Source organism: Sphaerodactylus townsendi, linkage group LG05 (genome assembly GCF_021028975.2).
Source record: "Sphaerodactylus townsendi isolate TG3544 linkage group LG05, MPM_Stown_v2.3, whole genome shotgun sequence".
NCBI lineage: Eukaryota > Metazoa > Chordata > Lepidosauria > Squamata > Sphaerodactylidae > Sphaerodactylus > Sphaerodactylus townsendi.
The window spans coordinates 62,654,240-62,670,123 of NC_059429.1; the positions used below are offsets into that span (position 1 = coordinate 62,654,240).

A 15,884-nucleotide genomic window follows, 5' to 3' on the forward strand; every position below is an offset into this window, starting at 1 on the left:
GAGGCACCACAATCACTGTCAAAGACCAGCTCAGAAGGCAATAGGAGACTCCACAATCCCCAGGACCTTCTCAAGATCAGAGGGCTGGGATTAAAACAAACTAGGGAGAAATCCTAAACATGTTTGCTCAAGAAAGTAAGCCCATATTTGCTCACCGTGGCCCTGGAGAATGTACTTAGGAATTTCAACCTTAGGTCATTAAACCATGCCCTAATCCACAGGCAAATTTTACCAGTCAGAAAGCTCCAAAAGTATATCAACTTGTATATGTATGTTTGCCCTCATAGAACCCCATGATAAAAAGCAGGGGGAATGACATCACCACAAGGACAGGTTGCTAATGCTATTGCCAAGAGAAGCAAAGTAATCTTTCCACAGACATAGCTGACAAATTACTAATTCTAAAAATCTTTGTATAGGGCTCCAGAAAGTGACAAGACGTCAACATTTGCATATTGGCTACAATCCAATATGTTTCCCAGCAAGCTCTTACTATTCAAACATCACCCAGACCAACTGTCTATAATTATTCTGGCAGATACTGGAAAACCTAGGCGAGTAGTAAATTCAACAATTAAATCAATTTTTAAAGACTTGCTGTAAACCACATTTTTACAGACACTTTCAGCCTGGCAGTAAGAATATTTCAGTAACCAGTTTCCAAAGTTTAATGTATGCAGCTTGGCCATTCTTGCATAGTAATTATGTAGAGACATAGCCCTAAGTAATTTGTCACTTGAAAATTAAACATTTATTTAGACTGTTGATAAACCTGCAATTTTAACACACTAGAGTCCTAAAAGTAAATTTACCAGCAAATTTACAAGAAACTTACTTTTAAAAATCAGATTACAAAGTATGTAGTACACATTATTTGTCCACATACTTAACATTATTACAACACCTGAATAATTCTGAATCAGTCACTAACAGAGCACTCCTAAGAACACTTTGCCTGGGGGTCTGTGCCCCAATGCACAGGCATGAGTAGGATTCTCAGTAGGCCTGCCTGGGATTGCTTAATGAGACAGCAGAAATAAGTCTAATTTTATTCAATGGGACTTACTCCAGGAAAGCACAATTTAAAGTTGCAGCCTAAATCTGTACATTGATATGACCAGCACTGAAGTAAAATCCATCACATGTGCTTAACAGTATAGCTTCCAGTGTTGCTTTGCCACAGTGAAAGTTACAGCCAATAAATCTTTGGATTAAATGTTCACCAGACTCCAAAAGTACAAGCCTACAAACTGTTTACTATTTCAACCATACTTGTTATATTCTAGCAGATTCCACATAGGCCAAAAACAGCAGTGTGAAAACGGTGTAAAATGGTTTAAAATGATGTTTTTGGCCCATGCGGAATCCGCCTCTGTCTCACCAAAAGATCGAAATCCGGTTGGTAGTTGTTAGGTAACAGCGTGCTTCCGCAGTACAAAATATTCCCAAATGAACTTAGATCTTTTGTTGGGGAAATATTCCTGGTGGGACAGCAGGCAACTTGCGGCCACTGCCCCGCCAGACCCACCTTGGTCTTTGGGGCTGGGAGGGTTGGTGCTGGGCCCAGTGGAGCAGCAGGCAGCTTTTCCTCCATGCCCATGACTTTTGCTGCCCACCCACCTCCCCCTGCATTCACTCACCACTTTTCCTCTGCACGCATGGCTTTTGCCACCTCGCCTTGCCTCGCCTTCCCCCCCACCCACTCATCCATCACTTTTCCTCTGCGTCCACAGGAAGTGGTGGCAGATGAATTCAAAAACCTCCTGAGATCTTTTGGTGAGACACAATATAGCCATTTGCAGACAATAGTAAATCTGGGGCCAAACAGATCCAAGTCTTGCCCAACTGACAAACTCTTGTTGTTTTAATCTATATTGCTGCATAGGTTTTAAGGGGTTTAAGTTTTATGTTGTTGATTTGCTGCTCGTTAGAACAGCCGTATTGTGAGCCGCCTCGAGCCCTTCGGGGATGAGGCGGCCTATAAGTCTAATAAATAAATAAATGAATAAATAAATAAATCCTGGCAATAATTTCTTGCCAAGGGTAATCAGCAGAACTATTTTTGTGACAAATATATTTCCACCTTCTCTCACTCTGGAGAAGTGTGTTTGTAAAAGACTTTGAGCACTTAGAAAAATCATTACAGAATATAGGACATATATTCAGGGTGGAAAAGCCTTTTGGCTAAAGTAACACAAAACTCTTAATCAGACAAGATGGTCAAACCAAAGAGGGAGAAGAGAACAAGATGTCTGAGGCCATGATCATAACGCCTCTTGTTTGCATGCTAAATGGAGTATCAGGTAGACTTGAACAGTAACAGGATCGGGGAAGGAGGAAGCAAGTTATTTTAGACCAAGACCTGACAGTCTTTTCTTTGCATCCTGAATAGAAAGCCAGGTAGACCAGTGGTGCTGGGTGAAGCTGATACTTGGGAAGAAGGCCAAAGGTGCAACCTGTTACCAGCTGCATTCAGCATCACTGGTCTACCTGGCATTCTATTCAGAATGCAAACAAAAGGCCATCAGGTCATGGCCTAAAACAACTTGCTTCTTTCATCCCTACCCTGTTACTCTTTTTCAACATTCAATCTTGTGAAGAGTTCCAGAAAACTGAAAATCCTTCAGAGTCTTTGAGTTGTAATCTTGGTTGGCCTTAAAAAACAGCATTGCAGCTTTTGCCTTTACTTTGGTTATCTTCAAATACTGTGTATATGTTCTAAACTCTAAGGCCGTTTCCACACGGCCCCCCAGGCGCCCTTCCCTTTCCCGTCTGAAGCAAGCAAGAAGCAAGCTCTAGAGAGGCCTTCAGACAAGATGCTGCTCTGTGATGTGATGCTGCCTCTGCCCCTTCCCTTTCCCACTCACCTTGTCCCCGTCGTCAGCCTGCTGGCCTCCAAAGCCCCACCCACGCTGCCCTCTGACCTCCAGGGGTCGGAGGACAGTGAGGGAGGGGCTTCGGAGGCCAGCAGGGCAGACCCACGGGGACAAGGTGAGTGGGAAAGGGGAGGGAAACAGCATGTTCCCCGGGCGGTGCCTGTCTCATGCCTGGAACACGCTGTTGGGGCAAACAAAATCCCTTTTAAGCATGGTCTTTTAGGGAGGCGTCAGCCCTGGTGGAGGGGGAGCAAAGTCTGTGCGAATGGGTTCCTAAATGCTGCTGGTCTCAGCCATCCCCAGGGCGCCATAAAAGGGCCGTGCGGAAACGGCCTAACATAGAATATGTTAGGAGCAGCAGTGGCGTAGCAGGTGCATTCTATCTGGAGGAACTGGGTTTGATTCCCCGCTCTGCCGCTTGAGCTATGGAGGCTTATCTGGGGAATTCAGACTAGCCTGTGCACTCCAACACACGCCAGCTGGGTGACCTTGGGCTAGTCACAGCTCTATGGGGCTCTCTCAGCCCCACCCACCTCACAGGGTGTTTGTTGTGAGGGGGGAAGGGCAAGGAGATTGTAAGCCCCTTTGAGTCTCCTACAGGAGAGAAAGGGAGGATATAAATCGAAACTCTTCTTTTTCTAAAGTTACTTTATAATATTTTATACTGATCTTTTACCTCCCCCCCACCCCAACGACTACTTAGATAAATTTACATTACAGGTTATAGCACATATTATGGAAGCACATGTGTTTTCTCATGCTTTTCATCACTTGTAACATACAGCAAAACATATACACATGCAACTGTCACACATGGCAATCTACATATAGACTGCATATTCATTTCAACACAGGAACCTTTCCCATCCAGGGATTTCATTTGAAGTGGCTGTGTTTTGCCCAGTATCCTGGATAAAGAAATAAACAAGTGTTGTTTATTAAACAACATCAATCACTGGATTACTATTCAGTTGAGATGGATGGATGGATGTGTTTTAGTGTAAAGGAATATTTAAGACTAAAAAACCCTACCCTGAAGTAAAGGACAGGTTTAGACAGCAGACTCCAAGGTATCACATTCCTTGCTGAGATGCCTCACCTCCACAAACTTTAACCTCTCCAGGCTCCACCCCCAAACCTCCAGGAATGTTACAACCTAGAGCTGGCAACCCTCTCTGTAGTCTGAAATGGTACAGCCATTCTTCCTCGGCATTCTCCTGGCACTAGTGTATTAGGTCTCTATTAAGAGGAGCCTTTGGCAAAGGTTTCTTCTGATTTCCCTTTTTGTTTCCTTCTTATATGGAAGGGATCAGTTTAACAAAAAAAATTTTAAATATATTCTGGCATTTATATATGCCCAAAGTATGATGTAAAACCCTAGCTTGTTTTCCCATATCTGTCCATCAGCCACAGGCACGATCACATCCACAGTCTTGTGGATTTTCAGAAGTCCTATTGAATTCAACATGAATCAATCCCAAATACTTTTTGCAGACGATTTCAGCCTCATTGTCATCAATGAAGAGGAAAATGTGAAAAGATACGGCAACACCCTGGTATGTTTTCCTTTCCTACGAGAAGGGGGCCACAGCAACCCAAGGATTTCCTGAAACAGGACTCTGGTACACAGCTCATTATTATTTGAATTGGAAAGCAGAGGCCACATACTTACCCAAAAGTGAAATACGAGCTAGCTAGCAATAGAGAAGCAGCTAGCAGGACACTTTGCAGGAACCACAGTTCTCCTGACAAGGCAATTTCCGGGCTCCTGGCGACAGAAGCAGCAGCAGCAGCGCTGGCCGGAAAAAGCCTCGCATGCTCTTCTCTTGGCAGGGGTGTGTTTGTAATGCGCTTCCTGATTGGCCGACTCACCGCGAGCTCTGAGTGGCTGGAAGTTTTCTGTCTCGCTCTCGAATCGTGCCAATAAGTGAGAATCGCAGTCCGAACTGGCACGTTTTAACTCCGGACTTCAGCCTTCCCTGCCCCCGCCCCCGCCCCCGCCCCCGCGGCTTTTCCAAGATCCCTAACGATCCTTAATGCGAAGTCCTGTAAAGCTCTCTTCCGACGGATGCTTGCCAAACTGCACGAGGGAAGGGGGCAGAGGTGGTTACCAACGTAACGTTAGACTTTGGCAAAGGGTTCATCGGGCATCTAGAGTTCTAACAAAGATTTCACCCCTTTTCCTTAAAAGGTGTAGAGACGAATAAAGATTTATTCCCCTTCTTTCCCCTTTTCGATCTAGCCTTTTTAAAAAATCAATTTTCAACTACTCAAAGATGGTATAGTGAGCAGGTTCTACTGGGCCTTGGGCAAAGTACGCTTTCTGCACCACAGAACCACAGAGATGTAGTGACTGAGTAGGGAAGGCAATCTATCATGATGCTTGCCGGGTGACCTTAGATCACTCTCAGCCCACTCTGTCTCATAGGTTTGTTGTGACAATAATTCTGAAGAGAAGTGAATCGTAGCTGCAGCCCTGAGCTCTTTGGAGGAAAGGTAGGAAATGTAATAAGTGTAGAATCAAATTTCATTACAAACTAAGAAAACAGATGTGTGTCTACATTGTGCAGGAACAAATTCTGGATTCCAGTTTGTCAGTCATATCAAACTGAAGTTTGGGCAAGCCAGAAAGTGTTCAGCAAAACTCCTGCTAGAGGAGATAGGAGGGTTGAAGTGAGATTCACACAGCAAAACAGCGCTTTCCATTTAATTAAAGTTTGCAGTGATAAAATGACAGAAGTGGTAGAGACAAAAAGGGCCATCCAGTCCAACCCCCTGTCAATCAGGAACATACCAGCAAGGCACTCCTGACAGTTGGCCACAGTGGCATAGCGCCAACGGGCCCAGGTGGGGCATGATGCTCTAAGAGGAGCAGTGGATGGGGCATGGCCAGGACGCAGAGGGGGCGTGGCATGATGTTCCGGGGCGGCCCAGGCAGGGGCAGACGGCACCATGGCATGAGCGCAGGGAGCAGAGGCGTAGCTAGGAAAAATGGGGCCTAGGGACAAAATCTGAATTTTGCAGGGCCCCCCCCCCCTGATGGGCGGCCGCCCTCACCCACCTTGGCCAAACAATTATTTTTTACACCAGGTTGTTTCAAAGTCACCATCACATTATAGAACATGCCCAAACTCACAAATCTGAACACAGCAATGGGCCATGCCACACAGCAGAAATAAAAAAAATTGAAAACGTTTTCAAAATGCTTTCAAAATGTTTCATTACTGCTGTGAAAACATTTTATGGTGTTGTATCCAGTCCCCCCAACTGGGGGGAACAGCATCACTTTCAATGTTATTTAAACTGGGGACCCCAGATTCTCCCTTTAAGGTGGATTTAAAAGAACAATCTGGGCTCCCTAGTTTAAACAAGTGATGCTGGAATCCACCCCCAAACAGCATCATTTTCAATGGTGTTTAAATTAGGGAGCCCAGATTCTCCTTTTAAATCCACATTAAAGGGAGAATCTGGGGTCCCCAGTATAAACAACATTGAAAGTGATGCTATTTTGGGGTGGATTCTCCCCCACCCTGAAACACCATCACTTTCAATGTTTAAACTGGGGACCTCAGATTCTCCCTTTAAATCCATGCCGGGGGTGGATTTAAAAGGAGAATCTGGGGAAATTTGGGGGGTGCCTGCTGTCAGGGGTGCAATTATTAAGATAGCAGTACCAAAACTTCAGAGTATCTTCAGGAGACCCTCCTGATGACACCACCCAGGTTTGGTGAAGTTTGGTCCATAACATTGGACCCACAAAGGTGTAGTTCTCATCTCCTATTAACTCCCATTGGAAACAATGGGGGATGGGGCACCCCCTTTGGGAGTTCATAACTTTAGACTCCCTGAAACAAACCTCACCTGAACCAAACCTATCCAGATGCTGGGCCCGCTCCCTCCCCTCCCTTGCGTGCCACCTCTCACTCTCTGTCCCCTCCCTCACTTCTCTTCCCTTGCATGCCTTCCCCTCCATCCCTTCCCTCTCCCTCCGCTGAATGTGTATGAGAGTAGGTGTGTTGTGTGGTAGCAGTGGGTGAGGCACAGAGAGTGAAAGGTACCTGCATGTGAGGGGGGGCAACCCCACCTGATGTCTCACACGGCAACGTGTGTATGTGTTTCACTTCCACTCGAGTTATTGCCTATGTACTGTTTTCACTGCTCATATCTAGCCATCTGAGCAAACATTCTAAGGGTGACAGTTACACACAGGCAGCTTCATGGCCTGGTGCGCCAGGAAAAATATGTTTTACCTGGCTCAGGTGTGTTGTCTGACAGCTGGAGGTACGGAAGAACACAGTCGGGGGAATGAGTAAAGGTCTGTGAAATTTTCAGAGCGTTTGGGCCAGCAGGTGCGGCGTTATTCTCGAAGCAACAAACGCATGGTTCCATTTTTATATATGCAGATTAAATAAAAATAATAAATTAGGGTTATGGTTAATGAAAGGGCAGGGGCTCAGGTTTGCCTTACTGTTATGTTGAGTTGTAGGGCACAGTCTGAAAATAGGGCTATGGTCAGTATTAGGTTTCGTGTTTTTGTTACAATTTTGGGAACAATTTGTGAGTAAATAAATGAAATAAAAATAATAAGTTAGGGTTATAGTTAAGGCATGGGCAAGGGCTCGGGCTTGCCTTAGTGTTGCATTGAGTTCTAGCGCGCTGTCCAGGAATAGGGCTATGGTCAGTTTCAGGTTTTGGGGGTTTGCCTTAACCCCTTCCCTTCCCTGATCCCCAACCCTAACTTTTTATTTTTACTTAATTTATTCAGTCATAAATCGCAGTCCAAGAATAGAGCTATGCTCAGTTTCAGGTTTTGGGGGTTTGCCTTAACCCTTGCTCTTGCTTGAACCCCAGCCTTAACTTGTTATTTTTATTTAATTTATTCAGTCATAAATTGTTCCCAAAATTGTAACAAAAACCCAAAACCTAAAACTGGGTGTGTTCAGATTTTTTTGTTGGGGCATGTTCTATAATGTGATGGTGACTTTGAGATGACCTGGTGCAAAAAATGTTGTTTGGTCGTGGTGGGGGAGGGTGGTCGCCCATAGGGGGGGGGCGTGAAACTCAGATTTTGTTCTGGGCTCCATTTTTCCTAGCTACGCCTCTGGACAGCTGAAGAAGGGACTTGTTTCCCTGCAAAACAGGATTTATTACATGCATTGTCTCATTCTGACTATTTTTGAATCATGTACAAAGCGACTGAAGGAGCTTCCTCGACTATTTGCACTCCTTTGGGGGGGTCTAACTCACCTCATTGTACTTTATTGTCCGTTTTGTCAAATATTGAGTGTATGATGATATTGGCTGAGAAAGCTGGCTTGATTGTGTATACCCTTTGTGGTACTTGCTTATCTCATAAGTTATTTAGGAGTTTTTCTCCTATGTTTGTAAGATTGTGTTTCAATTAGTATGGTTAACTTACGCATTCACAACCTATAGTTTTTGTTTCAATATAGTTGCACTGCATTCATTTCCAGTGAGTTTTGAATTGTAATCTGTGTACAGCCTACACATGATTTTTCTATGTATGTGTACAGAGTAATTCTCATGTTACACTCAGTAAGCGTACAGTAAGTGTACATGTGACTGAAAGATCACTTTTGTCTAGGTACTGGTCTCAGATTTGATTTGTAAAGTGAAAGTGCACTGGCTCTTTCTTACAAAGTCTTAATGCATGCAGGATGCACCTGTGTCCACTATAATGTTCAATAAATCTCCCATTCCCATTTGATTATATGGGGCACTAGACAACATTAGGTAGGCTCTTCTTCCATCTTGGATTCTTTTACAGACTTTCATATCTAAAACACATATCTAAAACACTGTTGGCTGATCACTTGTAGGGACAACAGTGGACTCTGCAGTGCAGTTGCTGGCAACATTCTGTTTTATAATTGATTTGATTTTTGCATTGCAAGGCCCAGCAGTACATTAGGGGAGCATGACCTTATCATTTGTCTCTTGAAGCTACTGCTTCTTTCCCCTCTTCCAGTTCTTTCAGGTTAACAAGTTAACAGTTTTTCTCCTTGAGATGTCCCTTCAGCATGGCTGTGATGTATCATAGATCAGTGTGTAGCTACCAGTGCATTACAACATTCGTCATAAATTAGTTTTAAATCCCTACTATAATATGTCATTTATCTAGCCTGTTGTGGCACTTTGTGAACATTTAATTTTTTAAGACATCTTGATGTCACTTTAAAGCTTACACTCGCATCTCTCAGTTGTCTCCCCCACAGACACCATCTCCTTGAGGAACAATAAAAATTAGATTTGTTTGACCTGCACTGCAAGTTCATTTAAGTAGGATGGATTTAATTGCTTGGCCTGGTCTGCCAGACAGCATTTACGCACTGTCTTTTACGTGGATGCAAGCAGGTGCACTGGTCAAAGGGAGGATGCCTGTGAAGCATGGCTTACAATTTATTGCACATCTCCATGGTAGTCCATTGGGAAAGTGCTTATTCGGACATACCACCAGAATTTAGTTAAGAATTCACATTACTGCTATGTCCTGGTTCCTAATGATATTTGCTTTTACTGTTCAATGTTTGCATTTATAGTGTAATTTTAAAAGGACATCAATACAAACACACTCATGTGAACATTTCCCCTACAGAGGACAATCCTCATAAAGACACTGGGACAATGTCCTAGTTGTTTAACCCCATGTTGTTTTGCAGCCTTCTCCTATTTTCAGCTACACCCTTACCTGTTCCACACAACAAATCCCAACCCATCCCTTTTCCCTCAGCAAACTAGTACCTGTGAGTTAGAGGTGCCATATAAATCATTGCCCCAGTTTCTCTCATATTTTGACATGCTTCATTTTTGTTCAGCCACATTAATGAGATAGGATGAGCATAGGCATAAGAAAATGCAGGACTTTGCTTCTTCCGACTGGCAGCACTCAGGAGTTCTGATTAGCTGTGTGCGTTTTATACCCTCTAATAATGGCTTGGAATAGTTGCTTTCATCATCCATTGGATAAACAGGCTATGATGTCTATATGACTTAATAATTAGTATCTTGAAAAGAAGCAGTAAGGAAAGCATTGTTGTTGCATAAATGCATTTATCACACAGAGCATATGAATGCAGCTTTAAAAAGCTTTTGTTTTGTTTTTAAAAAATGAACCAACTAACTGAGAAGTGTAGACCTAGAGTTTATGTTTGCTAACCTTTATTTCAAGCGGACTGGTGGATTAATGTCCTTCATTCCACATTATTGGCACAGTGTTTGTACTCTTCTACCTTTTATAAAGTTCTATATCTATATAAATGAAAAGCAAAGTGTCCATTTGTTTCTTATCGTTGCTCTCTGAAATTACTGGACCAAATGCTGTGAAATTTTCAGACAACATTGCTCTCTCATCCAAGCGTGTTTTCACCACCTCACATATATCACCTGTGCCAGGTAAACCGTCCTTTTCCCCAAAACAGCGCCATCACCATCCTTTCCCCCCAAAACAGCGCCATCACTGTCCTTTCCCCAAAAAACAGCACCATCTGGTGGATGCTGGGCCTGTTCTGAGGTATGCATTCTGTGGTAATATTTCATTCAGGGAGAGGGCCAGGAATCAGTGAGGGAGCAGAGGGACGACCAAAGGTGAGGCGACCCAGGCGCGCAGCGTTTCTCTAGCGGTACTGGCCAGACAGAAATGAAATATAAAACCACTCTCAACCTATTATCTAGAAAACAATCACGCTTACACATGAAGCCTCTGCCCTCACCTCCAGTCCCTCTCCCTGAATGAAATATTACCTCAGAACGCATAATCCATCCCACCCTGGTGTCTCACCAAGCCTTAGGAATACAAACCTCTTACAGTACGGACTGGCATTCTTCAGACCATGCTCATCATGACCACTGACGCCACTGTATAAGAAATACAATCATTGCACTGCTAATTATATATTCTAATCCAGGATAACTAACAGACTACGTTGCAAATGAAAAAAAAACTTCCACAAGAGATTTTAACTGCCTTGAGTGCAGTGTCATTGGCAGAATCATAAAAACAGTTCACATATACATAGCCACTGTACATATTGGTCCTGATGCAATAATACCAGAAATACTTAAATCCTCACCCGAGTGGTGGGCTACAACTCTGGCTTCCTTATTTACCCATGTAAATAACACGGGCCGCATCCCAAAGATGTGGCTGGCGTCTATAGTTGTCCCAATCTACAAAAAGGGTGATATTACTAATCCTTCAAACTATCGTCCTATAAGCCTATTATCTGTAATTGGCAAACTATATGCAAAACTACTCCTTAGGAGAGTGGAAGATTGGGTCAAGCAAGCAGAAGTAATAGGACCGGAGCAAATTGGATTCACTAAAAATAAATCAACACTGGATCATGTAACAGTTTTAGCACACTTAGCTAACAAAAGTATAACTCATAATTTAAAAGGGGCATTTGACTCCATATCTAGAGCCCTACTGTGGAGAAAATTGACGGCGTTACACATGGACCCCAGACTACTGTTTCTTATAAAACAGCTACACACTTGCACTAGCTGCAGAATAAGAGCCGCAACAAAAGGACCGCTCACAGAAAAAAATATCATCACAACCAGAGGGGGGTCAAACAAGGCTGTACATTGGCCATTCCCACTTTGTTCAATATATTCCTTTAGTGATGATCTAGTGCCAACTCCTCCAGAAGGCCAATGGGCATGTTCCAAAACTAAGCACTAAACACGTGCCTGCGTTCACAAGTACTGTATGCTGACGACACCGTTCTTCTTTCCCACACTAAAGTTGGTCTCACTTTCGGCCTCTTCTTAAATTGCTGTGCTGAATATTGTAAGAGGAACGAACTGGTAATTAACTATGAAAAATTACCAAAATAATGGTCTTCGCTAGAAGACCCCTAGTCATACATGGATCCATCAATAACAGACCCCATAGAACAAGTTAACCAGTTCAAATATTTGGGCATAACTCTTACTAGCAACCTTGCACTGGGCAGTACATAGGAAATTAGCACTTCGCTGTAGCTAACAACAGTGCCCTAGCAATTCAAGCCGTTTTCTAGCGCTTTTTCACTGTGGGCCACCAGTATACCTACCATCCGGGCATTGGAAGGTGTTCAATGCTAATGCGTCTCTAGCTCCTCTCTATGGAGCACCTATTTGGATCGGAGCTATAAACAAAAAATATAAACACAGCCCAGTCCCATTTCTTCCACAAAATTATGGGCTTACCAAGTTGTGCTTCATATGCAGCCCTATGTTTAGAACTCGGGCCAAATATCATATGCCACTTGGATGGCCTGGCTGAGAACTGTCAGATACTGGCTCATTATCCACTATTTGCAGGATCACTTCCAGTTTGTTTACACCTCATGCTTTCTCCGACTAATGCAAATTCTGGGTGGCTGAAACTAGTTGAGGGAAAAAAAATCAACACTCTTGGCTTTTCATTAGAGTCGTTAGTCCCTCTTTCCCTATCAGAAGCATATAGCTGCTTGAAAAGCTAAGCTATTAGAACAAGAGTATCGGGATATGATGAACAGCTTTCGCGAGGAAAAGCGTGTTCCCCCCCCCTGACCCTGCTTATTCCAATTCGAACAAGGACACATGGCCAATTATTTACAGTGGATCACCAACCCTAAATTAAGAAGAGCTTTAACACTGGCCAGATTCAATCTAATGCCTTCTATACTGCTCTATGGCAGATATCAACAAATTGATAAACAGAGGAGGCTATGTCCATGCAATATGGGTCAGGTGGAGACACTCGATCATACCCTCTTTCATTGTGTAAGGTTTGCAAAAATCAGAATGTCACAATCTGCACTTATCCCATTTCTGTATAACAATCTAACTGATGCTCTTAAGATACCTATGCTTTTGAACAACATGGATCCCACAGTGTGTGAGAATGTAGCAAAATTTCTGCTAACAATAATAGACGTGAGTCTAGATGAATACCAACCAATGTCTATGTATTATGACCACATATAGCCAGCAGTAATTTTTCTAGCTTCTGTCAGTATCCGATGACGTTTAAGTGAGTTAACTTAGCTGAAGGAATGTCCTATAGTTACACTGTACATATTTGTGCCCCCCCCAAAAAACTAGCTGAACATATTCATTCTTCAGCCTGTGCTTACAATGATTACAGAGAAGAATGCTGCAACAGGTTTTCCCACTGCATGGCAAGTAATCAGAGAGTACATTGTTTTTTCTGCAGCATGGTATTTAGTAAAAGCCTAGCCACAGCAGTCCTGTATTCTACTGTATTCTGTATTCTACTGTATTTGTGCTTAACTTTTCCGGTAGGGAAATGTTCCCAGTTTCGAATTTGAAGGAGGCCATGTGAGTTAGGCCACAGGAGCATTCTCCCCACCACACGCTGCATGGCCTGCTCTCCATGCCATTTACCTCACACCTTATTGGGAACTGCGGGCCTTGGGAACGGAGGCACAGAGGTCAGGAAGGCAGACTGTTTCCCTTCTCCAGCCGCACATCTAAGTGCAGCCAAAGTCACCCAACACTTCACATGATCACATGGCTGGATGTGCGTGACAATGTCACAACACACATCTGCACATTAGGTTTTAGGTAATATTAGGCAAAGCGATTCTCCTACACTGTTTGCACATCATCACCCCATACAGTCCAACACAGTGAACACTCTCACAACTGTATTGTCGAAGGCTTTCACAACTGCCCTCTCACCCTCAGTCCACCAAGCACTTGGACAGATGCTAACTCACAACAGAATACCTGTCTACAGGGACTCCTACTCCCTTTGGAAATTTGGCCAGCCAGATCTGCAAGGCTCCCTTCACAAGAAGCCCTGTTGGCGGACAACCCAACTCATGCAGGGAGAAGGGAGCTGGGCAGGTAGTTCTAATCTGAGATCTCTGAAGTAACGTTGGGTTTGCCCTGACCTTTGAGGAGTGGTTAGATAATGGCTGCTGCCACTGCATACTCCAAGGTAAATTAAGTCTGAACTGTCAGTGCCAGCCTCTTGGACCATCCCTGAATTCTACTAAACAAACTACAAACCATAATACAACATTGTGAATCCAATTTGCTGCTGAAAAGGGAAAGAGGGGTTCTATTTGACCAGCCCAAAAGGCTATGCTGGGGATCATTGGACCTGCATGGACATCTGTGTGGGTTGCGGACTGTGATGATGAGGAAATTTGCCACAGCAACTCGTGGCCGGGTACCGCTAATATTTTCTATATTATTACAATTATTGTGACATTTGAATTTTTCAGTAAAAATGTTCAGTCATCCATGGTTACATGAAAGAGAAGAGCTACTCAAAGATAAACAGCCTTATGGCCAATCCACAGCAACTTTTGGAGGTAGTGCATAGCGACTTTTGGAGGCAGCACACTTATCTTGGTAGAGGGGCAGCTTGGTAGAGTTGGCCACTGCAGCTCTCTATGACAGCAGTACTCCTGCATCCCCACTGAGATAGTGGGGGCATTTCAGAGGCATGGTCCGAAGTGGAGCTGACATTAGTCAGCTGCCACCTCAGCTTTGCCTCCAGACTGCTGGCACCTGGGCTGAGATTTATGCCACCCTTTTGGGTGGCTTATGTCCATTATGCCCTAAGGAGGGCTTTCCAGTGGTGGTATTTGTATTTTTTGCCTCCCCAAGCTGCCAAAAAGCCCTCTTGGAGACAGCAGGGTGGCTCTGCTGTGGTGCTTCCCCGCCCTCCCCAAAGCTCTGGATTGTGCTATAAATCAGGCTAGTTATATCATTGTAGATACCTCCTAGACCTGACTAACAGCCAGAGGCATTAACAAGAACAGCAGAATGACTATAACCTACTTTGCACTCCTAAAATCTCATCACACGTGACAGAATTTCTGTACAGAAAATAGTTTGACATGTAAAAAGCAGCCCTGAGTCATAGGAGTCTACACCTAGGGAATTTACACCCATTTCTCCAGCCAGGGGCAGCAAATACTCTGCCTATATTGCTGTTTCCTGTCATCATTCTAAGTGGAGTAGGATAAACTTTTAAACAAAAAAATTCCATAGTGTTGCATGCAGCACTATGTTGTGTCTGGTTTAAAAAAATGCAAGTGACATTGAGTAACTCTAGGAAACACTGGAAACTCTATGGTAAAACCATAGATACTGGTAATATAGAAACTACAAAGTGCTTCCTATTGCTTCTCAGCCTACAGGGAAACTATGCTGCCCTTTCTACACAACACAAATAAAATATCCTGAGGACATTAAAAGAAGCATCTTGGAAAGGAATTCTGCACAATTTTTCCCCAAAGACCTCTTCAGGACATGTTATTTCAGCTCAACCCATCATTTTTTGAAACTGCCTAACTAGCGATCTTTTTCCGCAAGACAGTTTAAGATGCTGCCCCTATGCTGTGTGGAGAGCAGCCCATTTTATTTTTCCCATATAAGTTTTAAGCTCCCACTTTCGTTTTCTCCATACCTCGTGCCTGCCATTTGCTGCCACTTCAGGGATTCTTCATGCTGCCTGACATTTGCTGAAGGTTTCCCACAGAGGTTTCTTCTGCTTGCATCATGCCTGCTTGTTTTTTCTATGTGTAAAGTACATGAATACAATTAGTTTTTCCTGGTGATCTCAGGAATGTATTGTTTTTTCTTTTGTTGTTGTTTGTTTTCAATTAGATACCTTAGAAGCTATATGTCGCTTTGAAGGTATCGCATTGAAAACGGGGGGGGGGGGGGCAACACATTCCCAAGATAGCCAGGAAAAACTAACTTTATTCATGTACTTTACATACAGGAAAAGCAAGCAGGCATGATGCAAGCAAAGGAAATCTTTGTGGGCACGAAGGATTCAGAAAAGGGGAGGGGGGCATGTCTTCTCTAGAGCTTTATTTGTCCATGCTATCTGGATACAAAAATCATCAGACTTTTTAAAAAGACATTTCCAAGGTGTCTTAAAAGGTTCTATAGAAAGGACCTGTGTGTATTACAGCATTTAAGACAATTTTGGAAGAAGTTTGGCTGGTTTCTGTATTTTAGTGAAAGAGCAAA

At 43.5% G+C, this 15,884-nt stretch overlaps 1 protein-coding gene across 3 annotated transcripts in view; it reads right to left on the reverse strand.

Annotated features, from left to right (window-relative positions):
* FGGY (FGGY carbohydrate kinase domain containing) overlaps nucleotides 1-4,696 on the reverse strand; it is a 176,410-nt gene extending 171,714 nt beyond the window's left edge. For all 3 annotated transcript variants that reach the window (XM_048496640.1, XM_048496639.1, XM_048496637.1), the window contains exon 1: nucleotides 4,549-4,696. The gene's annotated coding sequence lies outside the window, so the exon portion shown is untranslated. The remainder of the gene's footprint in view (nucleotides 1-4,548) is intronic.
* Between the last annotated feature and the right edge of the window lie 11,188 nt (nucleotides 4,697-15,884).